Source organism: Callorhinus ursinus, unplaced genomic scaffold (genome assembly GCF_003265705.2).
Source record: "Callorhinus ursinus isolate GAN/ISIS: 27379988/994484 unplaced genomic scaffold, GSC_fseal_2.0 scaffold23, whole genome shotgun sequence".
In the NCBI taxonomy this organism is placed as follows: Eukaryota; Metazoa; Chordata; class Mammalia; order Carnivora; family Otariidae; genus Callorhinus; species Callorhinus ursinus.
The window spans coordinates 11,047,660-11,071,298 of record NW_027397085.1 but is presented as its reverse complement, the minus strand read 5'-3'; the positions used below and the strand labels follow the sequence as shown (position 1 = coordinate 11,071,298).

Genomic DNA, 23,639 nt, shown 5'->3' with positions numbered 1-23,639 from the left:
GCAGAGGAATCGGGGTCCGAGTCGTCGGCGTCCCCCACCTCCAGCGGCTGAGGGGCGGCAGGCAGGCCTCCCTGGGCCTGGGCCTGAGCGGGCCTAACGCCGCGCCTCGCACGCGAACCCCCGCAGCCGCCGGCCCCTCCCCCGCCCGGCCCCGGGTCCGCCGCCCCCCCCCCGCCGCCGACGTCTGCCCCCGCCCCCCCCCCCCCCCCGCGCGCGGTGACTGGCTCGCGCCGGCCTCCAGCCCGGCTGTTGGCGGTTGGGGCGAAGCCGGCGGGAGGCCGCCCCGCCCCCGCCCCCACCGCGGAGCAGCGGCGTGCAGTCTCTTCCCCCTCACCGCCGGGGCGGTGGCGCTGTTGCCGCCGCGGCCTGTGAGGCAGTAACTCCCCTCCGCCCCAGCTCCCTTCCTCCTCCTTTCTCTCCTCTCCCTCCCCTCCCCTCCCCACCCCTCCCCTCCCCTCACAGTCTCTCGCTCGAGTGAATGTGGCGCGGCGGCGCGGGACGCAGCCTCGGCCCCTGCCGCGGCCCCGCGAGCTCGTGAGGAGACTCAGCCGCCGCCTGCCCCCACCCTCTGCGCTTCCCGGGGGAGCCACCAGCGCCTTGGAAGAAGAACGAGGAGGGGAGCGAAGGGACGGCGGCGGGAAAACGGGAGAGGGAGAAGAGGGTTCGAGGGCAAGTAGGAGAGGCGGGGAGGGACGGACGGAAGAACGGACGGCCAGACGGACTGCCCGGGGAGGGGGCCGCCTTCTAGCTTGCCCGGCCCTTCGGCTCCGGCCCGGGGCGGCCGCGACGGCGGCGGCGCGGGCGAAGGGCGCGGCAGGCGCTATCGAGACAATAACCCCGCCGCCCGGCTCTGGGGGCGGCGGCGAGGAGGAGCTGGCGGCCTAGCGCGGCCGAGGCTCGCCCAGCGCCCCGGCGGCATCTTGGTCCCCGCCGGCCGGGTTCCGCCGCCGTCGGGTGTGCGGGGCGCGCCGGGCGCCCGGAGCTCGAGGCTCTCCGCGGACGCCCCCTGCCCTCCCCCTCCCCGGCGCGCGCGGAGCTGGTTTTTCCGGGTTCCCGTGGACCGAGCTGGATCCTGCTTCTGCGCCAAGGCAGGAAGTGAGTTTCGCACGGTAATTCCGGGCGGTGTCACGAGTGAAAAGTTTTTTTTTCGGCGGAGATCCTAGTTGGGGTTGGGAAACTCCTGTATAACTTGGGACCAGGAAACCAGCCCGCTTCCCAGCCCCCTCCAAAGCCACCTACTCGTCCTACTGCGGGAGGCCACTCCACATCCGCTCTCACTGGAGAGAGAAATTCGGCTGGATCCAAAGTGACTAATGAAGGGAAGGAAATCATGTCAGGCGAAGCCTTGAAAAAGCTGCCTTGAGACACTGCCCGACCGAAAGGTAATTTTCACCAAGTGTGTCTAGAAGTTACAAAGCTCTTGGGCCAGGAAAGAGAGGGTCCTTTAGGGTGTCTCACTTCTTCCCCAGCTGCCCTAAATTAATCTTTTGTAGTGTCGAAGTGGATAGTATTTCAGTTGCTAAATGGTGGAACTGATTTTGACCCCCTTCTACCATCTGGACTCTGGTTACTTTAGAAGAGATTGTAAGAATGTGGTGAGACGAAAAGTTTTAAGCAATCGGAAGAAAGAGTGCCTTTGTTCAGCACTAGGTCCAGAAGTTTTAGTTTCCTAAAACATATACAATGTATTTTTTTTTATTAAGTCACTGAACCTGGCATCTTCTGTTTTGGAAAAAAGTTAGGTCGCTGCAGCGAGGGATTTACTGTTGTTGAGATGGCTGCCACATTTGTTTATACTGTTGCCGATTATTTGACTTTTTGCGTTGTGTATAGAGTTATTTTTAGTTGCAATCCTTAGAAACGTATTTGGTTGGATTTTAGAAACAAACACTGCCATTCTTAGTTTTTGTTTTTTAGGTGGGAGATGTATTTTTTTCAGTAACTGGCTCCTTTCAGATGTTTACAATCTTGGGATACTTGTTTGGTTAATTAATCGAAAGGAAGTGTCTGCTTAATTTTTCTTGTAAGTGGACCTAGGAAGGAGAAGGAGAGAGTATTATGGATAAACAGAGTTGTAATTAAAAAACAAAAAGAAAAATACACCCGTAAGTACTCTAATCTGTTAGGACTTCTCTGTAGTTAAGAACAGAATATATAGAGAAAGGGAGGTAAAACGCTTTAAGCGATTTTTATGGAAGTCATATTGATTATAATAAACATCAGTTCTTTTAGAATAGTACTTTTTTACATTTTTGTATTGGTCCAAATGTTTTGGCCGGTTCTGTCTAGTAAGTGATAGGTACCTACAGTGGTGGCAGGAATTAGTGAAGCATGAGAGACATTCCACCAGTCAGAGTTATAAACACTTTTGAACCAATCAGTAGTCCTTAAAGAAAAAACTAGTTCACAACAAACACAAAGGGCTTTTTTATTGGTGTTTTAGTGTGTCTTAATGTTTTTCTCGTATTTTTGTGGTAAAGGAGGTGAAACATAATACCGTGCTTTGGAATAAATATTAAATAAGTATGGCATCCTGTTGGTAGGTGTATCTTAACTATAAATTAATATTTAGTTTGCTCATGCTACCCCATGAAAACTAGTTGACATTCTTTAGTTCAAAGAAAAGATAGCTTTTGAAGAGCAGGATCAATTATTTCACAGCTTGTTTGTTATTATGTTAAGGACATTTCAAAATGGGAGTCTTTTAAATATTACTATATATTCTTTTGATTTTTTCCCCTCGGAGTGTAGTCTCTGGAGATCCTTTTAAAAATTTGTTTGTTTGTGTTGGTAAGATTGTGAGCCATCAAGTCATTCCTGTTAAGTCGAAATAGCTTTATGAAGGAATTTAAAGTGTATAAGTGATCTGCTTTATGATTTGGGGACCTAATATTAAGCAACGAAAGAGGTTATTCTTGGGCATCGGAAAGAGCAGAACAAAATAAATGGCATTGAACTTCAGTTTCCTTATATGGCTTATACTTGGCCTCAGAGCAACAGAGCCTTAATAGAGCATTATCAGTCTGTGAAGATGTTTCTCTGCATTAGTAAATTTTACAAGTGAAAAGTATTGTAGCACTTGAAAATGCTTAAATCCGTTCTTAGATAAAGTTCTTGATTTTTTTACTTTTAGCATCTGTAGTAGTTTAGATGCAGACAGCACACTTTAAAAATGTGAAATGTTCACCTTTGTAGAACCTTTGATTCCTCTTGTACCATCAAGGCAAAAGTTACTTTGTGGTTTACTTAAAATTTTGTTACTTAAGTACTGAATTAGCGTAATGAATTTCAGGCTTATTACTATTGTCAAACTATACATATTTTCAAGCCTTGTTTAAAAGGTGACTATGGGGTTTGAAAAGAGGTTAAAGAAAGATGGTAATCAGTTGAAATACTCAAGTGGCTTTACGTTTTGGATATTCTTAGTATTCTTCTATACTTAGTATTGTATGGGTTTTCTAAGATTAAATTGGTAAATCTAGAGTACTTCCAAAGCTTTTGTTTACACTGCACAAAATACATATTTAATGGCACTATTTATGAAAGGTACTTAGGAGTTTTCAATAATGATAAACTTAATCCTTCAACTAATTAATTCAAATATTGTATTTTGAAGTCTGCCTGTTGTTTCAGATCAAGCTTTTGCAAACTTTTCACGTCCGAGAAGCTTACAGTGGTTCAAATATGGAAACCAAATTTTTATTGCATGCTGTTTGTTAATGAAGCAGTAACTGTAGTTAGAGACCTTTTACATACATCATTGGTAAATCTCTAAATTCACTTCTTTTAGAGGTATTGATACTAAACTCTTGGTAGTAAACAATACTTTAAGAACACTTAAAAATTTCAGAAAATTAGGTGCCTCTTTCAGCATTTATTTTAAATAATTGCTTATAGACAACATAATTTAGGCTTAAAGCTGTTTTGGCTAGGAATAGATTATGGCATTGTTTATAAAGTATTTGGATTATGCACAATTTTAGTGATGATGGATAGCAAAGTAATTCTCTTTTTTGTGAATGCTGCTTAGCTAGATTCTTTTTAAACACACTTTGTTGCTTGCATTTTTTTTTTTTTTACTCTTTCCCTTGCCTATTTCCCTATTAGATGCCTTTTTTTTTTTTTTTTTTTTTTTTTTTTACGGGGAGTGGGGTTTGGTGGGGCGGGGAACACCTGTGTTGTAAATTCTAAAGAGGTCTTTATCTTTTCTTTCCTTGACAACATAAATTGTACTTACGCTTTGCTGGTCAAAATAGATTATTCAGTTTTTGCATGCAGGCTGTTTGCTCTTGCCGTAGAAATGAATATGTGAATTATGCTTTATGGTACATACTTCTGAATTTTGTAAGGAAAGAGCTCAGCACTTCTGCCTCCAAGTTTTCTTTGATTGACTACACATTTTTTTGTTTCTTTCTTGGTCCCTCTCATCACTAACTCTTGAACCATACTATACCCATTTTTCAGATTTACCTTTAGCTTTCTCCTCTTAGGTTTTCTAATTGTAAAAAAGGAATCTAGCTATTATTAGGCTTTGTCTTCTAATTTCTTTAGCTTCCTATTTTATAGTTTGCTTCATTTACTTCCTTTGTCCCCATGTTCAGCTGTTCTTTCTTGATTATATGCTGCCCTTCCCCTCTTTTCTAAACCTTGAGTCCATGCTCATCACCTAAAAAAACTTCACAACATGAATAGAAAAAATGTATTTGCCCCATTTAATTGTAAATATGCCTTTTGCATTACCACTCAGTTTACATGCCAGTATTGTAACCTGATACTCACTAATAGATTTTTTACTTATGTTTCCTGAACTCTTTTTTTTTTTTTAAATATCCCCAGAATTACCTCTGTTAAGATAAGATCAGGTTGTTATGTACTTTTTTATTACGACTCTGCAAACCCCTATACCTTTTTGTTTCATTATGCTTTTGGCTTTTTAAAACACACAAGCTTATATCTCTGGATTTTTCTTCTCCATTTTGTCCCTTTCCTTTCTGTCCTACCCCTCAAGTTAGATGTCTTTTCTGTCAGTGTCCCTAAAATTTTGAAATTGCCTTCCTTTGTTTTTATGAAATAAGCACAGTGGAATTCTGTCACTCACTTTATTCTTGTCCCTGGAATTTTTGTTTCAGGTATCGTTGGATGAAGGCCTCACCAGTCTTTATAAACGGTAGTATATAAAACAGTAGAAAAGATTATCTAAAAATTAAGTTAATAAGACTGTTTATCTGGAGAATATCTATGATTTTAGGTATATAGTATGTAGTAGAAAAAGTAGAAAATAAAAAAGACAAGTAATCAAAATGGGTGTAATAACATCTGGGGACGTCAGTTCTCTGGACGTCCTTATTCAGAGTCCATTTACTTTTGTACATAGTGAGTGGTTTCCTGGTTCGTTGCTTTACTAGAAGGGGTGAGAAACGTGCTATGGCAGCATCCTTAAATTCCTCAGAGGGAATAGGAAAATGAAAAGAAGACTGGATAACTTAGGAAATAGAGTAGTCTTGGACAGCTTGCTTTGGGACAGTGTGCCTTATATATTTCATTTGTCCTTAGGAGAATTCACTCTGTTATAGCATAGTATAATAACTAGTAGTAGTAGTAGACCTAAGGCAACGATTCCAAATTTTTTGGTCTTAGGATCCCTTTATACTCTTAAAATTACAAAGAACCCCACAGAGCTTTGTTTTATGTGGGTTATATTTATTTCCCTTATTAGAAATTCTTAAATATCAATTAATTTGTTTAAAAAACCATAAATCTGGGATGCCTGGGTGGCTCAGTCAGTTAAGTGTCTGCTTTTGGCTCAGATCTTGACTGGGATCAAGCCTGCTTCTCTTGCCCCTTCCCCCTGCTTGTGTGTGCGCAGGCGCAACTCTCTCTCTCTCTCTCTCTCTCAAATAAATAAAATCTATAGAAATAAATAAATAAACCCATAAATCATGGTACGTTATCCTGACACTGATGTAACAAAACAACAATTTTTCTAAACAAATCTTAAAAAAGAGGGACATTGTTAATTTTGCAAGTTTCATGTGTCTGGTTAAATAGAAACAGCTTGATTCTCACGTCTACTTTTATATTCAGTCTTAACAGTATGTTGTTTTGGTTTAAGTATATGAAGAAAATCTAGGATTATACAGATACATGGTTGGAAAAGGAAGGAGTATTTTCATTGCATTTTTTAGATAATTGTGGATAAATTTTTTTTTTAACAAAAATTTTATTTATTTGTCAGAGAGCACAAGCAGGGGGAGCTGCAGGCAGAGGGAGAAGCAGGCTCCCCGCTGAGCAGGGAGCCCGATGCGGGGCTCAGTCCCAGGACCCTGGGATCATGACCTGAGCCGAAGGCAGACCCTTAGCTGACTGAGCCACCCAGGTGTCCCCACACCAGAATTTCTTAAAGAATAGCTGCAGTGTCAAATCTCACACTGTATCAGTGAATTTTTCATTCTTGTTACCTGAAAATACATTAGTTTATCTTGCACTTTGAATCTTTTACCTGTTCATGGTTTTGTGACATCATGTAATGGTTGTTAGAGAAATACTGGTTCACTGAGTTACATATTTTCCAAAATTTGATGCATTTCGTTAGGTAGTAGCAAACAAAAAATTGTTAATATCACCACTAATTTCATCAAAAATGTTTTTAATATTGTGAAGCTGTCAATCAAATTCAGGGTGGCAAGTAAACATCCACATTTCTAAATTTTCACTTGGAAGTTCGAATATTAATCACTGGTAACAAATACTGTTAGTGTTTTTCCCTTGAAGTTGCCGGAGTACTTGGTTTATATTTTGAGAAAATGTCTGCCAGATTCCTAAGTTTACAAGCATACATAGTTTGTCATCTGTTCTTTTAGGTCAAAATCATGTTTCATGAGAAAAAGGCTAATTTAGCTCATAATTTGAAGTAATTACACAGGTGCTTCTTCTCAGCATTGCCATTCCTTCACATAAAATGTTAAAAAGGCATGTATTAAAGAGTTGACATTTAATAGAACTATTTTTTACTGCTTTATTAAAGATATCAAGTGAACATGGCATTTAAAAAGAAATCTGGGAATTAATTATGGAGAACAAACTGATGGTTACTGGAGGGGAGGTGGGCAGGGGATGGGTTAAACAGGTAATGGGTATTAAGGAGGGCGCTTGTGATGAGCACCGGATGTTGTAAGTGATGAATCACTGAATTCTACACCTTAAACTAATATTGCACTGTGTGTTAACTAGCTGGAACTTAAATAAAAACTTCAGGGGAAAGAAAAGAAACCTGGGAATATGCAGTGGTGTTCATATAGCTTGATGTCAATGCTTTTGCACTAAGGTGCTAGCAGTTTTACCCACCCTATTTTTGCACCATTGCTGTTAATATAATAGGAAAGGGCAAATGATGTTTCAGTATAATTGTGAAAATCGTTTTGATCTTGAAGACTCTTTCAAAGTGTCTGAGGAATCCGAAGGCCCAAGGAGTGCACTTTGCACTTTGAAAACTTAGGTGGATGTTGGGATTTATGGAGCTTTCATTACTTCCTTGGATTTTGCACGTGCACGCGCCTGTGTGTGTGTGTGTCTCCCAGTATTACATTCAGGAAGAATCCTGAGGCTTGGTATTTTAGTTCACCAATTTGGTCTTCACTTCTTTTCAATTTATTTAGTAGGGAGGATAGTGTTTCTGGGAACTCTTGTGTTTTCATGGGAGTTGATTTTTTTTTTTTTTTTTTTTGAGAGAGGGATGGGAGCACGTGTGCAGTGGCGGGGGTGGGTACAGAGGAAGAGGGAGAGAGAATCTTAAGCAGGTTCTACACTCAGTGCAGAGCCAGGATGGGGGGCTTGATCTCACAATACTGAGATCATGACCTGAGCTGGAATCAAGAGTCAGATGCTTAACCAGGTGAGCCACCCAGGCATCCCATAGGAGTTGATTTTTAATTTTTAGTTGTATTTTTGGTTTACTGTAACCTGTTGAATCTCTGAGACAAAACTTTTACATTGTCTCCTGTTTCCTCTGTTAGCAGTATAGGAGATTTGATCTTATTGTACTTGGTATATCCATCATGCTTTTAGATTTTCCTCAAATGTTAGATTTTTCATTGTGGTTAAAGCTTTGTATTATGGTCCAGATTTTATGGTATTGGTCATTTCATGGTATTCTCCCAGCCCATGTGAATCCCTGTTCTTCTGGCTTTGGTATATTTAGTTAGCTAATGGCTTTTTCCTTTAGGGTATGTGGATAGCTTGTCCTCTTACACGTGTTTCCTGTCCCTCAGGGCATGGTATTTCCCTATTTTCACAGTTACACTGCCCAAGTGTCAGAAATCCCACAGTACAGAGTGCTTGCTGGATGCCCTAACCGTGCAGCTGTTCTTCTGTGGTTTTATTACCTGGATGACTGCCCAGGACACACTTCTCCCAATCCTTCTTGCTAAGAAAACTTACTCTTTTTGGAGATCCCACTTTGTTTTGTATATTTGGTTCCTCAGATGTGTTGTGTTTTGTTGTCATCCCCTCCCTTTGCCCCATTCACTTTGGATTCTCAACAAATTCCATTCTGTGTTGTTATCTGTAGATATACTCCTCTCTGGTATGGCTATATATTTTTTCTAATTTTTCCTTCATATTTAAAAGTTGAGAATAATGACAAATACACAGAAAAGTTGAAAGCATAGTACAAAAAACTTTTTTGTCCCTGACGTATAATGACGGTATGTTGCCCACCTGATTGATGCTCCATTACCTCCCAATACTTCAATGTTTATTTCCTACAAACAGGGACATTGTCCTATGTAATGACATCATAACTGTCAAAATTAGGACGTTAACAAAGAATGCATTACCAACACTTAAATCTTACCAGTGTCCCCCACGTCTTTTAGAGCAAAAAGATCCACATGACAATCTTGCATTACATTTAGTTGTCATGTCTTTTAGTCTCCTTTAATCTGGAACAGTTTCTTTTTTTTTTTTTTTTAATTTTTTAAGGATTTTATTTATTCATTTGAGACACAGAGATACAGAGAGAGAGAAGAGAAAGCATGAGCAGGGAGAGAGGCAGAGGCAGAGGGAGAAGCAGGCTCCTTGCTGAGCCAGGAGCCCGATGTGGGACTCGATCCCAGGACCCTGGATTATGACCTGAGCCGAAGACAGACGCTTAACCATCTGAGCCACCCAGGCGCCCCTGGAACAGTTTCTGTGTTTACTTTCAGGGACCTGACCCTTTTGAAGATTATAGATCTATTTATTTTGTAGAATATCCCTTAATTGTATTTCCGTGACATTGTTATGATTAGATCTTTGATTAGATTTTTCATGATTAGATTTATAATTTTATGATTAGATCTTTGGCAGGGTTATCATGGAAGTGATGCTGCATTATTCTCATTGCCTCTTTCAGGTCGTAGGCAATTTCAGTTGTCCCATTATTTTTTTTTTTAAAGATTTTATTTATTTATTTGACAGAGACATAGCGAGAGAGGGAACACAAGCAGGGGGAGCGGGAGAGGGAAAAGCAGGCTTCCCATTGAGCAGGGAGCCTGATGCGGGGCTCGATCCCAGGACCCTGGGATCATGACCTGAGCCGAAGGCAGACGCGTAACGACTGAGCCACTCAGGCGCCCCCAGTTGTCCCATTATTGATGGTAGTCATCGATTATGCAGTTATGGTTGTAACTACCAGATACCTTCTATGTCAAGGTATGCTTTCCTCACTTGTAATTAATAAATATTTTGGGGGTAGGTACTTTGGAACTATGTAAATATTTTGTTCTTTATTTTTAACTTACTCATTTATTTACATCACCATAATTACACTCACTGGGTTATAATCCATTACCATTTGTTTTGATACTCATATTGTTCTGGATTCGGCTAGTGAGAACCCCTTCTAGCTGGCTTAATTTCTTTTTTCTTTTTGATACAGTTCTTCCTCCTTGAGCACTTCTTGTATCCAGCACAATATGGTGTTCTAGAGTTACCATTAAGCTCACTCTGGTAATTTTTAGTGGAAAATGGTACTTAGAAGCCAAGATCTGGGCACTTCTCGTCTTTGTTGCTCTGTGGGTATTGATGCTCCCAGGCCTTCTTAAGTGCATAAAGCTAGGGGATACTTTTATTTGCACACATGTACACGTTCACATTTATGAGCATATTTCAATAAATATAGAATGGTTTCTCAGTGATACATCTAATTTTAATTCAGTACCATAGGGTTTATTCTCATATTTTCCCTTTCCATAATTGTAGTTTATCTCTGACAGTGAGAACTAGTTTTGTTTCTATACTTTTTTTGGTGAGGGAGATGAGGTAAACATTTGTTCAGACAGACATTTTCAGACAGAAGTCAAGTCCCTGTAGTCAAATTAATTTTCAAAGTATTTCTAAAGGGATACAATTCTAAAATGTAATATTTGGTACAATACATTTAGGTGATATATTTCATTCCTTAGTAATCCCAGGTTACTATGTGAAAGGTGGATGTAAAGAATCAGTATTCTTATTGTCTACATTGGATGCATCCTTGTGGAGGTAATGTTGGAGCTCAATTTTAGTTGAGTGCAGTAATTTTGATGTAACTGTTTTCCACATTGAAGTTACATTGTTTATATGATTCCAAAGTTTGGCATATGTATCTATCTTTCTGATAATGATGTCCTTGGAATTTCAAACCTTAGACTAAATCTAGAGTCTGGATTGGATGGATGGGGATGAGATTGTTTCAGTTGTATTAGGACCAGTGTAAGAAACCTATAATCTCCCTGCCAAGGCTATCACTTAGCCTAGAAAAGAATTGGTTTGACTTCACCATCCTTGGAGATTTTGAAGTGATTTAAGAGTGTATTGGCGTGGCATCTGGGTGGCTCAGTCGTTAAGCGTCTGCCTTCAGCTCAGGTCATGATCCCAGGGACCTGGGATCAAGCCCCAAAACGGGCTCCCTGCTCAGCAGGAAGCCTGCTTCTCCCTCTCCCTCTGCCTGCTGCTCTGCCTACTTGTGTGCTCTGTCTGTCTCTCTGTCAAATAAATAAATAAATACAATCTTAAAAAAAAAAAAAGCATGCTGGCATTTCTTTTTGTACCTAGAATTAAGATTTGCTTTCAGTCTCCTAGGAAAAGATAAGGATCCTGGCAGCAGCAAATGGATTCTTTGGGTGCCCTGTTAATCTCTGGGGACTTCAAAAGATTTTTGTTAATTATCCTGGGACTAACTGCAGAATAACAGAGACTGTATATAGTAGATACATTTTGATTTGTTAGAGATACTTGATATCAGCATAGTGTCTTGTCTGCTCTTGTGAAAACCATCCCAAGCCAGAAACCCTGGGAGTCTTCTTCCTGACCTTAGTTACTGATATCAGTACTACTTCTATCAGTTCTTTCTTTTAGGTATCTATAGACTGAGTTATTGGATAAGGTACAAGCAGTGAGAGGCTTTGGTAGGCAAAGGGCTAAAACAATTACTTTAATTTTTTCTTCTGATTATAAAAATTCAAATACAGAAATATATAGCAAATGAAAATTTCCATAATCCCATTTCCCAGAGATACTCTTATCAGTGTGATGTGTATTTTTATGAACACTTCAGTGTGTATTCCATCATTTCACTGTGCATGGATATACATGTGTAAGTATTTTTAAATATAAATGGGAGCTATATTTCAATTATATATATAGAGATCTAGTAGGTATGTATATATGTTAATCAGCATTATGGTTGTTATACATACAGTTCTGTACAGAATATATGTTTATTTTCTACTCTTTGCACATAAATGTTTGCACTTTTATATGATGTTTTTCTGTTGGATAAATACCCGAAGTGCTTTTGCTGTGTATGTAATTCAAATTGATTGATAGAAGCAAATTCCCTCTGAAGATTTTCTATCAATTTATACTTCCACAAATAGTATGTAAGAGTACCTTTCTAAGTGCATTCTTGAACAAATTGGATATTAGCTGTCTTAAAATACTTGCGCAAATCTGAGACAGGTAGTAAAGTATAATAGGTAAGAACATAAGCTTTGGAGTCAGATTGCCTAGATTTAAATCTGCTGCTTCCTAACTGTGACATTGGCAAGTTCATTGTAAGAATTCTTTAAGGAATATTACCTTTTTGTGTGCCTTTTGTGTTTCACGTGGATTTAATTGGTTTGTTGCTTATATGCTCTTTGGTTATATAGAAGTTTAAATTTTGATATAGTCAAATTGATCTTTATGCATTTTTGGGTTTAATGATATTCTTGGAAAGGATTTGTGCCAAGATTATAAATATAATAACCTAAGTTTTTGGCTTAAGGAGTGAAATAATCATCTGGATTTATTCTTACAATATTTCTATCTAGTTGTATCACCATTTGTTGGGTAAATCATCTTTTTACCTATAAAATTTTATCTTTATCAATAGTAAATTCCCAAATATACTTAATGTCAAGATTTTTGTTTTTTGTTATGATAATACTATGCTGTCTTGATTTTTTTTTTCCTTCTATATTATAGTATGCTTAATACCTGAAAGTTTTGGCTTATCACCCTACTTTTGTTTTTTTTTTGTTTTTTTAAAGATTTTATTTATTTATTTGACAAAGATACAACAAGAGAGGGAACACAAGCAGGGGGAGTGGAAGAGGGAAAAGCAGGCTTCCCATGGAGCAGGGAGCCCAATGTGGGGCTCGATCCCAGGACACTGGGATCATGACCTGAACCTAAGGCAGATGCTTAATGAATGAGCCACTGAGGCGCCCCCATTTTTGTTTTTAAAGATGTATTTATTTATTTTATTTGGGGGGGAGAGAGAGTGCATGCACATGCATGCAGGGGGGTGGGGCAGGGGGAGAGGGAGGAAGACAGCCCAGTAGACACCAAGCTGAACATGGAGCCCAACTTGGGGCTTGACCTAACCACCCTAAGATCATGACCTGAGCCAAAATCAAGAGTCAGATGCGTAGCCGACTGAGCTACTCAGGCATGCCTATCACTGTACTTTAAAAATAATTTTCCAGATAGACTTGAATCATTCTTACTAAGTTCTAAATGCTTGTTGGTGTGTTGATTGAGAATAGCTTTTCAGCCTTTTGGCTAAGAGCAAGTGTGGTGTGTTGATTGAGAGAGCTTTGAGTTCATTGATTAACTTAGGAAGTAATTGATACCTCTAAAATAGCATATGTTTTTATAGGAAGGTAAGTTTTCCATTTATTTAATAGTTTATGCCTTTCGGTGGCGTTTATGATTTTCTTGTTGTCATATCCATGTTTCTTACTAGTATGCATTTTTTTTTTAAGATTTTATTTATTTATTTGACACAGAGAGAGCACAAGTAAGGGGAGCGGCAGGCAGAAGGAGAGGGAGAGGGAGAAGCAGGGAGCCCGATGAGGGGCTTGATCCCAGGGTCCTGGGATCATGATCTGAGCTGAAGGCAGGACACTTAACCGACTGAGCCACCCAGGTGCCCCTAGTATGCATTTTTCTTGTAATTATAAAGAAATGTGTTTATTTTTTGCTGTGTTTATTTCCACAAAGTTAATGGAGGGAGGGTGAGAGCTATTGCTGTTGTGAATGAGGCTGTTTCATTAATTGTATTCTTTTTTTTTTTTTTAAAGATTTTATTTATTTATTTGACAGATAGAGACACAGTGAGAGAGGGAACACAAGCAGGGGGAGTGGGAGAGGGAGAAGCAGGCTTCCCACTGAGCAGGGAGCCTGATGTGGGACTCGATCCTGGGACCCTGGGATCATGACCTGAGCTGAAGGCAGACGCTTAACGACTGAGCCACCCAGGCGCCCTCATTAATTGTATTATCTGGATATTTAATAGAGGAAGGAGATTGATTTTTCATATGTATCACCTACCGTATTCTGAAGACTTGAAAAAATTGCTAATAGATTTTTCTAGTCATGTGCTTAGATCTAGGTATATAATTTGTTGCACTAGTCAAAGTACTTTTTTAAATTGAATCATAAATATATTAAATTGTATATTCTAACATTTGTCAGTGTGCATATTAACAAATAATCCATCTTTTTAACTACAAATTTTTTTGAAGTTTTTATTTAAATACCAGTTAGTTAACATACAGCGTACTATTAGTTTTAGGTGTATAATATTAGAGATTCAACACTTCCGTATATCACCCTGTGCTCATCACAAGTGTACTCCTTAATCCCCATCACCTATTTCACCCATTCCCCCCCACCTCCCTTCTAGTAACTATTAGTTTGTTCTCTATTAATGCAAAATTCTTTCCTTAGTTTCCTTACATTGTTTGAGACCATCGCCTCTGTCAGGGTAACAACATGATTAATTTAATCTTCATTAATGGGATAGGTAATTTTTATTGCTGCCCAGGACTTTCTATTTAATCATACTGTATTTGCTTTCTCTAGCATTGTTTGGCTGTGGGAATGGGAAGGAAAAAATATAATTTGCTAAACTGAGTGGTACTTGTTAAAGAAGTAAAAATCCTTGGGTTGATGTAAGTAGAAGTTGGTATCTTCTACTATAGTTCTGCCCCTTAATTGCCTCTTGAAGGTGTTTTCAAGTAATATTTGAATGGCTTCATGAACTTCTTGTTTCTTAACAAGAAAAATAATTCTAATTATAAACATTTTCCTTGAATTTGCTTAGTACTTAGTATGATGCATAGTAATAATTAGGTATACCATTAAATGGCAGTTATTTTGGTCCTTTGATTATAATAGTAAATTCTCTGTGTACATAGTTTATATACATAATAAACGTTTTTGTCACTTTACATGTTTCACTGGCCTTGATCTTATCCTTCCTTGTCATATAATTAATAGATAATGAGGTGTGAATGAAAGATATGTTCCCCAGAATGCTGATATTTTCCTCATATTCAATGGATTTTATCCCTGAAAGTGACTTAGAAAATAGTCTAGTCCAGATAACCACCCTTTTTAAAATTTTTAAAAATATTTTATTTATTTATTTGAGAGAGAGAATGAGATAGAGTACATGAGAGGGGGGAGGGTCAGAGGGAGAAGCAGACTCCCTGCTCAGCAGGGAGCCCGATGCGGGACTCGATCCCGGGACTCCAGGATCATGACCTGAGCGGAAGGCAGTTGCTTAACCAACCGAGCCACCCAGGCACCCTTTTTTTTTTTTTTAATTAGCAGAAAAGGAAAACTATTGGCCCAGATGAGAAAGTAAAATCCTAGAGGTCATTTAGTTTGTTAGTGATGTAAATGAGGTTTGAAAAATAAATGCCGTTTTCCTGACTGTATCGGGTTTTCTTTTTTTTTAATTAATTAATTAAAGATTTTATTTATTTGACAGAGAGACACAGTGAGAGAGGGAACACAAGCAGGGGGAATCGGAGAGGGAGAAGCAGGCTTCCTGCTGAGCAGGGAGCCCAGTGCGGGGCTCCATCCCAGGACCCTGGGACCATGACCTGAGCCAAAGGCAGACGCTCAACGACTGAGCCACCCATCTTTTTTTTTTTTTTTAATTTAAATTCAATTAGCTAACATATAGTACATCATTAATTTCAGATGCTGGTTTTTCTCTTATACAAACACTTTCCTAGGTATTTTCTTTAGTATACATTTTCTTTAGAATAGCACTGTTTGGGATGCCTGGGTGGCTCAGTTGGTTAAGCGTCTGCCTTTGGCTCAGATCATGGTCCCAGGGTCTTGGGATTGAGTGCCTCATTGCTTCTCCCTTTGCCTGCCACTCCTGCCTTCTTGTACCTGCATGTGTGTGTGCTCTCTCTCTCTCTGACAAATAAATAAAATCTTAAAAAAAATTAGAATAGCACTGTTTTTTGTGCCAGATGTTTATTTTTTGCCTTTTAATTTTCACATCTCCCCAGCTTTATTGAAATATCATTGACATATAACATTTTGTAAGTTTATAGTGTACAGTGTGTTGATTTGATTGCTTCTTCTGTGTTACCTGACACCTTCATCACAGCACATAATTTTTTCTTAGCAATTTTCATGTATGTAATACTGTATTAACAGTAATCTATCACAATGCTGTGCATTAGATTCCCAGAACTGTACTTTTCCCCCCCCTCAGAACCATACTTGTAACTGGAAGCTAGAATAGTTTTAATAGGTATTATAGAAAAACAAGTTCTGGGTTCATGCAAATGATGAAACCTTGGACTAATAAACTCGCCCCCCCCCCTTTGGCAGATGCCAGTTTGTCAGAGATGATCATTTTTAAATTTAGAAATAACTGGAATACAGCTCATATTACCAAAAAAAAAAGTTGACATCAATATTTGAGTCAAGGGAAAGATTTATCATAAAGCAGTGTGTATGTAATTTGTAATCTCAAATTAAAAGAAAATTTTAAAAAAATATTTATTTATTTGAGAGAGAGAGAGAGAACACAGGCAGAGCAGCAGAGGGAGAGGAAGAAGCCACTAATCAGAGAGCCTGACATGGGGCTGGATCCCAGTACTCTCAGATCATGACCTGAGCTGAAGGCAGAGGTCCAACTGACTGAGTAGTCCCTGTAATTTCAAATTTTAAAAAACAGACTACTTTTTGAGTAGTTTCAGAAAAATTGAGAAGGAATTATGGAGTTGCCATCTACGCTATTCCATTTCTGTTTCTTCTTTAATTGACTGGTACATTTGTTACAGTTGGTGAACCAGTATTGTTAATGTTATTAACTCATAGTTTACATTAGGATTTAGTCTTTGTGATGTACATTCTGTGAGTTTTATTTTTTTATTATTTTTAAAGTTTATTTATTTAATTGACAGAGAAAGAGCAAGAGCCAGGAGCAGAGCAGAGGTAGAAGGAGAAGCAGACTCACTGCAGAGCAGGGAGCCTGATGTGGGGCTGGATCCCAGGACCCTGGGATCATGACCTGAGCTGAAGTCAAACGCTTGACTGACTGAGCCACCCAAGTGCCCCCATTGTATGGGTTTTGACTAATGTGTAAGGACTTGTGTCCACCATTGTTGCTAATGATAGCAGCAGCTTATTCATTGTTGACAGTTTATGGATAAGTGAAATTAATGACAGCAACCTTAGATAGAATGAGAGGGAGGAGCTGGGAATATTCTAAGAATTCTCTTTTATAATACTCTGCATTACTTGAGAAGATCAAATTACTTTTTACTGGCATGTATGTAGGAATAATGTAATGCAGAATGTAAAATTACCTGTATTGAATATTTGGAAGCTGATTTTTAAAGAAATTATAAACATTTGGTAATTCATGTCCAGTTTCTGGAAAACTAAAAATTTAAATATTGACCTGTTTCATTTCTGAGAAACAGGCACAATTATAGGTGGAAGTGGGAGTAGTCTTATAAAATTTTTTAATGATTGTTCTACAACTCCTACTTGCTTCTTTCTATACACTGTCATCCATCAAGTCCAACTCAAGTACCACTGTTTCCACTGAAGCTTCCTCAGGTATTTGTTTTCCCTTCTTTGGATTATAACTTAAAATTTTTTTTGAATTGTGGTAAAATACATATAAAATTTACTGCTCTAACCATTTTTAAGTGTACAGATCAATAATAAGTACATATTTTTGTGCGTTAATCACTACTGTCTATCTTTAGAACTTTTCATTTGGCATAATTGCAACTCCATACGCATTAAACAGTAACTTCCCCTTCCTTCCCTCTTCTTCCCAGCCACTGGCAACCATTATTATACTTTCTGTCTCAATGGTTTTGACTAAAGTGCCTCATAAAAACAGAATTGTACAATGTTTGTCCTTTTGTGTCTGGCTTATTTTACTTACCGTAACGTTCTCAAAGTTCATCCAGGTTGGGGCACCTGGGTGGCTCAGTTGGTTAAGCGACTGCCTTTGGCCCAGGTCATGATCCTGGAGTCCCTAGGATTCAGTCCCGCACTGGGCTCCCCACTCAGCAGGGAGTCTGTTTTTCCCTCTGACCCTCTCCCCTCTCATCCTCTCTCTCTCTCTCTCTCTCTCTCTCTCTCTCTCAAATAAATAACATCTAAAAAAAAAAGTACATGTTGTAGCCTATGTCACAGTTTCCTTTTTAAGGCTGAATATTCTACTGTATATACCACATTTTTCTTAACTATTCATCTGTCAACAGACGTTTGGGTTGCTTCCACATTTTTGCTATTGTAAATAATGCTGCCATAAAAATGTGTATCTCTCTGAGACTCCACTTTTAAATCTTGTGGTTATATACCCAGAAACAGAATTGCTGGGTCATAGGATAAATTTTTTTTGTTTTGTTTTGAGGAACTACTACATTGTTTTCCACAGTGTCTATATTATTTTACATTCCCGTCAACAGTGTACAAGGGGTCAAATTTCAGCATATCCTTGGGAACACTTATTTTCTGGGTTTTTTTTTTTTTTGATAGTAGCCATTCTTACGGGTATGAGGTGGTATCTTGTAGTTTTTTTGTTGCTGTTTTTTGTTTTTAAGTAATCTCTACACCCACTGTGGGGCTCAGACTCAACCCTGAGATCAAGAGTCACGTGCTCTACCAACTGAGCCAGCCAGCTGTCTCTCTCATTGTAGTTTTGATTTGCTTTTCCCTGATGACAAATGATACTGAACATCTTTTCATGTGCTTACTGGCCAGAAGCACTTTTCATGTGCTTATTTTGGAGAAATGTCTGTTCAAGCCCTTTGTTCATTTTTTGAATCAGGTTGTTTTGTTCTTGAGATTTAGGAGTTCTCTGTATTCTGGATATTAATCCCTTGCCAGATACATGATTTGCACATACATTCTCACATTTTGGGGGTTGCTTTTTTTTTTTTTTTTTTACCCTGTTGATAGTGGCTTGTTGTACACAGATTTTTAAATTTTAATGAAAGCCAGTTTATCTAATTTTTCTTTTGTTGCTTCTGCCTTCGGTGTCACAGTCAAGAACTCATTGCCAGTGCCAATGTCCTGGAGCTTTTGTCCTGTGTTTTCTTTTAGGAGTTTTAGTTTGGATTTATAACTTTTTTTAAAAAGATTTTATTTATTTGAGAGAGAGAGAGAGAACATGAGTGGTAGGGAGGGGCAGAGGGAGAGGGAAAAGTGGACTCCCCACTGGGCCTCAGAGCCCAACTTGGGGCTCAATCCCAGGAACCTGAGATCCTGACTTGAGCTGAAGGCAGATGTTTAACCGACTGAGCCACCCAGGCACCCCTGGATTTATAACTTTTAAAGTGCTTAACTATTTAATTTGAAACTTAAATACATAAACTGTTTTGTATTGTTTCTAATTGTCAGAGGATATTTTGATTAGCTTAACTAAATTTTTCTTTTTAAAATAGAAGTAAAAGTGCTAGCATTCTCTTCTCCCCCAGTTTATAAATGTTTCATTTCAGGCTTCTTTCTGGAATTAAATCCTTTAATTTGAGATAATCGCAGATTCACAAGCAGTTTTAAGAAATAGTGTAGTGAAACCGTATGTACTTTTTATCCATTTTTCCCTTGAGGCAACCTCTTGGAGAACTATAGTACAGGGTTACAATCAGAATATTAAAAATGACCACAAGATACAGAACAGTTCCATCATCACAAGAATCCCTGGTGTTGTCCTTTTATTACTACTATATTCATCTTCTCCCTATAATCCCCTCCCCTCCATTTTTGTCTTTTCAGAACTGTTATAATGGAGTCTTACAGTATGTAACTTTTGGGATTGGCTTTTGCACTCAGTCTAACTTTTTGGAGATTCATCAGAGTTGTTGTTTATAGTAAGAGTTCATTCATTTAGGGGTGCCTGGGTGGCTCAGTCGTTAAGCATCTGCCTTCGGCTCCGGTCATGATCCCAGGGTCCTGGGATCAAGCCCCGCATCGGGCTTCCTGCTCCGCAGGAGGCCTGCTTCTCCCTTCCCCACTCCCCCTGCTTGCGTTCCCCCTCTCGCTGTGTCTCTCTCTGTCAAATAAATAAATAAAATCTTAAAAAAAAAAAAGTTCATTTAAGTGGTATTCCATAGTATGGACATAGTAACATTTTGTTTAACCGTTTCACATTGAAGGGCATCAAGGTTGTTTCTCATTTTTGGCTGTTATGAATAAAGCTCTATGAACGTTTATGTACAGGTTCTTGAATGAAGATAAATGTTCATTATTTAGGATAAGTATCTAAGTGTAATTGCCGTGTTGTATAGTTTAGTTATATGAGAAGCTGTCAGAGTGTTTTCCAGAGTGGCTGTAGCAGTTTGCATTCTCACCAATAGTGTGTGACAGATGCATATTTCCCCACCTTCACCAGCATTTTAGTGATGTTACTATTTCTTTCTTTCTTACTATTTTTTATTTTAGCCATTCTTAAAGGTATGTAGTGGTATCTCATCATATTTTGTTTCTATTTCCCTCATGGCTAATGGCTAATGATATTGAATATCTTTTATGTGGTTGTTTATCATCTGTATATTCTCTTCAGTGAAATGTCTGCTCATTTGTTTTGTCCATTTTCTAATAGGATTTTTTTTTCACTGTTGAGTTTTTGAGACTTATGTATTCTTTTTAAAAAATTTTTTATTGTTATGTTAATCATCATACATTACATCATTAGTTTTTGATGTAGTGTTCCATGATTCATTGTTTGTGCATAACACCCAGTGCTCCACGCAGAACGTGCCCTCTTTAATACCCATCACCAAGCTAACTCATCCCCCCACCCCCCTCCCCTCTAGAACCTTCAGTTTGTTTTTCAGAGTCCATTGTCTTTCATGGTTCATCTCTCCCTCCGATTTACTCCCCTTCATTCTTCCCCTCCTGCTATCTTCTTTTTTTTTCTTAACATATATTGCATTATTTGTTTCAGAAGTACAGATCTGTGATTCAACAGTCTTGCACAATTCACAGCGCTCGCCATAGCACATACCCTCCCCAATGTCTGTCACCCAGCCACCCCATCCCTCCCACCCCCCACCACTCCAGCAACCCTCAGTTTGTTTCCTGAGATTAAGAATTCCTCATATCAGTGAGGTCATATGTTACATGTCTTTCTCTGATTGACTTATTTCACTCAGCATAACACCCTCCAGTTCCATCCACGTCATTGCAAATGGCAAGATCTCATTCCTTTTGATGGCTGCATAATATTCCATTGTGTATATATACCACATCTTCTTTATCCATTCATCTGTCGATGTACATCTTGGCTCTTTCCACAGTTTGGCTATTGTGGACATTGCTGCTATAAACATTGGGGTGCACGTACCCCTTTGGATCCCTACATTTGTATCTTTGTGGTAAATACCCAGTAGTGCAATTGCTGGATCATAGGGTAGCTCTAATTTCAACTGTTTGAGGAACCTCCCTACTGTTTTCCAGAGTGGTTGCACCAGCTTGTGTTCCCACCAACAGTGTAGGAGGGTTCCCCTTTCTCCACATCCCCGCCAACATCTCTCGTTTCCTGACTTAATTTTAGCCATTCTGACGGGTGTGAGGTGGTATCTCATGGAGGTTTTGATTTGGATTTCCCTGATGCCGAGCGATGTTGAGCACTTTTTCATGTGTCTGTTGGCCATTTGGATGTCTTCTTTGGAAAAATGTCTGTTCATGTCTTCTGCCCATCTCTTGATTGGATTATTTGTTCTTTGGGTATTGAGTTTGTTAAGTTCTTTATAGATTTTGGATACTAGCCCTTTATCTGATATGTCATTTGCAAATATTTTCTCCCATTCTGTCGGTTGTCTTTTGGTTTTGTGGACTGTTTCTTTTGCTCTGCAAAAGCTTTTTATCTTGATGAAATCCCAATAGTTCCTTTTTGCCCTTGCTTCCCTTGCCTTTGGTGATGTTTCTAGGAAGAAGTTGCTGCGGCTGAGGTCAAAGAGGTTGCTACCTGTGTTCTCCTTTAGGATTTTGATGGACTCCTGTCTCACGTTTAGGTCTTTCAACCATTTGGAGTCTATTTTTGTGTGTGGTATAAGTAAATGGTCCAGTTTCATTCTTCTGCATGTGGCTGTCCAATTTTCCCAACACCATTTGTTGAAGAGACTTTTTTCCATTGGACATTCTTTCCTGCTTTGTCAAAGGTTAGTTAACCATAGAGTTGAGGGTCCATTTCTGGGCTTTCTATTCTGTTCCATTGATTTATGTGTCTGTTTTTGTGCCAGTATCATACTGTCTTGATGATGACAGCTTTGTAATAGAGCTGGAAGTCCGGAATTGTGATGCCGCCAGCTTTGCTTTTCTTTTTCAACATTCCTCTGGCTATTTGGGGTCTCTTCTGGTTCCATACAAATTTTAGGATTATTTGTTCCATTTCTTTGAAAAAAGTGGATGGTATTTTGATGGGGATTGTATTGAATGTGTAGATTGCTCTAGGTAGCATTGACATCTTCACAATGTTTGTTCTTCCAATCCATGAGCATGGAACGTTTTTCCATTTCTTTGTGTCTTCTTCAGTTTCTTTCATGAGTATTTTATAGTTTTCTGAGTACAGATCCTTTGTCTCTTTGGTTAAATTTATTCCTAGGTATTTCATGGTTTTGGGTGCAATTGTAAATGGGATCGACTCCTTGATTTGTCTCTCTTCTGTCTTGTTGGTGTATAAGAATGCCACTGATTTCCGTGCATTGATTTTATATCCTGCTACTTTACTGAATTCCTGTATGAGTTCTAGCAGTTTTGGGGTGAAGTGTTTTGGGTTTTCCACATAAAGGATCATATCATCTGCAAAGAGTGAGAGTTTGACTTCCTCTTTGCCGATTTGGATGCCTTTGATTTCTTTTTGTTGTCTGATTGCTGTGGCTAGGACTTCTAATACTATGTTGAATAGCAGTGGTGAGAGTGGACATCCCTGCCGCGTTCCTGACCTTAGGGGAAAAGCTCTCAGCTTTTCCCCATTGAGAATGATATTCGCTGTAGGTTTTTCACAGATGGCTTTTATGATATTGAGGTATGTACCCTCTATTCCTATACTCTGAAGAGTTTTGATCAAGAAAGGATGCTGTACTTTGTCAAATGCTTTTTCTGCATCTATTGAGAGGATCATATGATTCTTGTACTTTCTTTTGTTAATGTGTTGTATCACATTGATTGATTTGCAGATGTTGAACCAACCTTGCAGCCCAGGGATAAATCCCACTTGGTCGTGGTGAATAATCCTTTTAATGTAGTGTTGGGTCCTATTGGCTAGTATTTTGGTGAGAATTTTTGCATCCATGTTCATCAAGGATATTGGTCTCTAATTCTCCTTTTTGATGGGGTCTTTGAGACTTATGTATTCTAAATACTGATCCTTTCTCAGATGGGTGGTTGGTATGTATTTTCTCCCCTTTATTGCTTGTCTTTTCATTCTTTTTTTTTAAGATTTTATTTATTTATTTATTCATTTGTGAGAGCGTGTGTGCACACTCGAATAGTGGGGAAGGAGAGGGAAGATGGGGAAAGAATCTCAGCAGACTGTGCTGAGTGTGGAGCCTGATGCAGGCTGATCTTATGACCCTGGGATCATGATCTGAAATGAAACCGGGAGCTGGACACTTAACCAATTGAGCCACCCACGTGCCCCTTGTCTTTTTTGCAGAGCAGATGTTTTTAATTTCATGGTGTCCATTTTATCAGTCTTTCTTGTATGGGTTGTGTTTTTGTTAAGTCTAAGACTTTGCTTATCTGTCCTGAAAATTTTCTCCTTTGTATTTTTCTGAAAGTTTTATCATTTTACATTAAATCTGTGATTCATTTTGAGTTAATTTTTGTATAAGGTGTGAGATTCAGGTCAA

General features: G+C 39.0%; 1 protein-coding gene across 11 annotated transcripts in view; it reads left to right on the top strand.

Annotated features, from left to right (window-relative positions):
* Positions 1-360: 360 nt before the first annotated feature.
* Positions 361-23,639, top strand: part of ERBIN (erbb2 interacting protein) — a 129,908-nt gene continuing 106,629 nt past the window's right edge. For 8 of the 11 annotated variants that reach the window (XM_025892887.2, XM_025892895.2, XM_025892894.2 and 5 more), the window contains exon 1: positions 362-1,382. The gene's annotated coding sequence lies outside the window, so the exon portion shown is untranslated. Of the gene's footprint in view, positions 1,383-23,639 lie in introns of all 11 variants that reach the window. The other 3 variants (XM_025892888.2, XM_025892886.2, XM_025892893.2) reach the window with 2 other exon arrangements.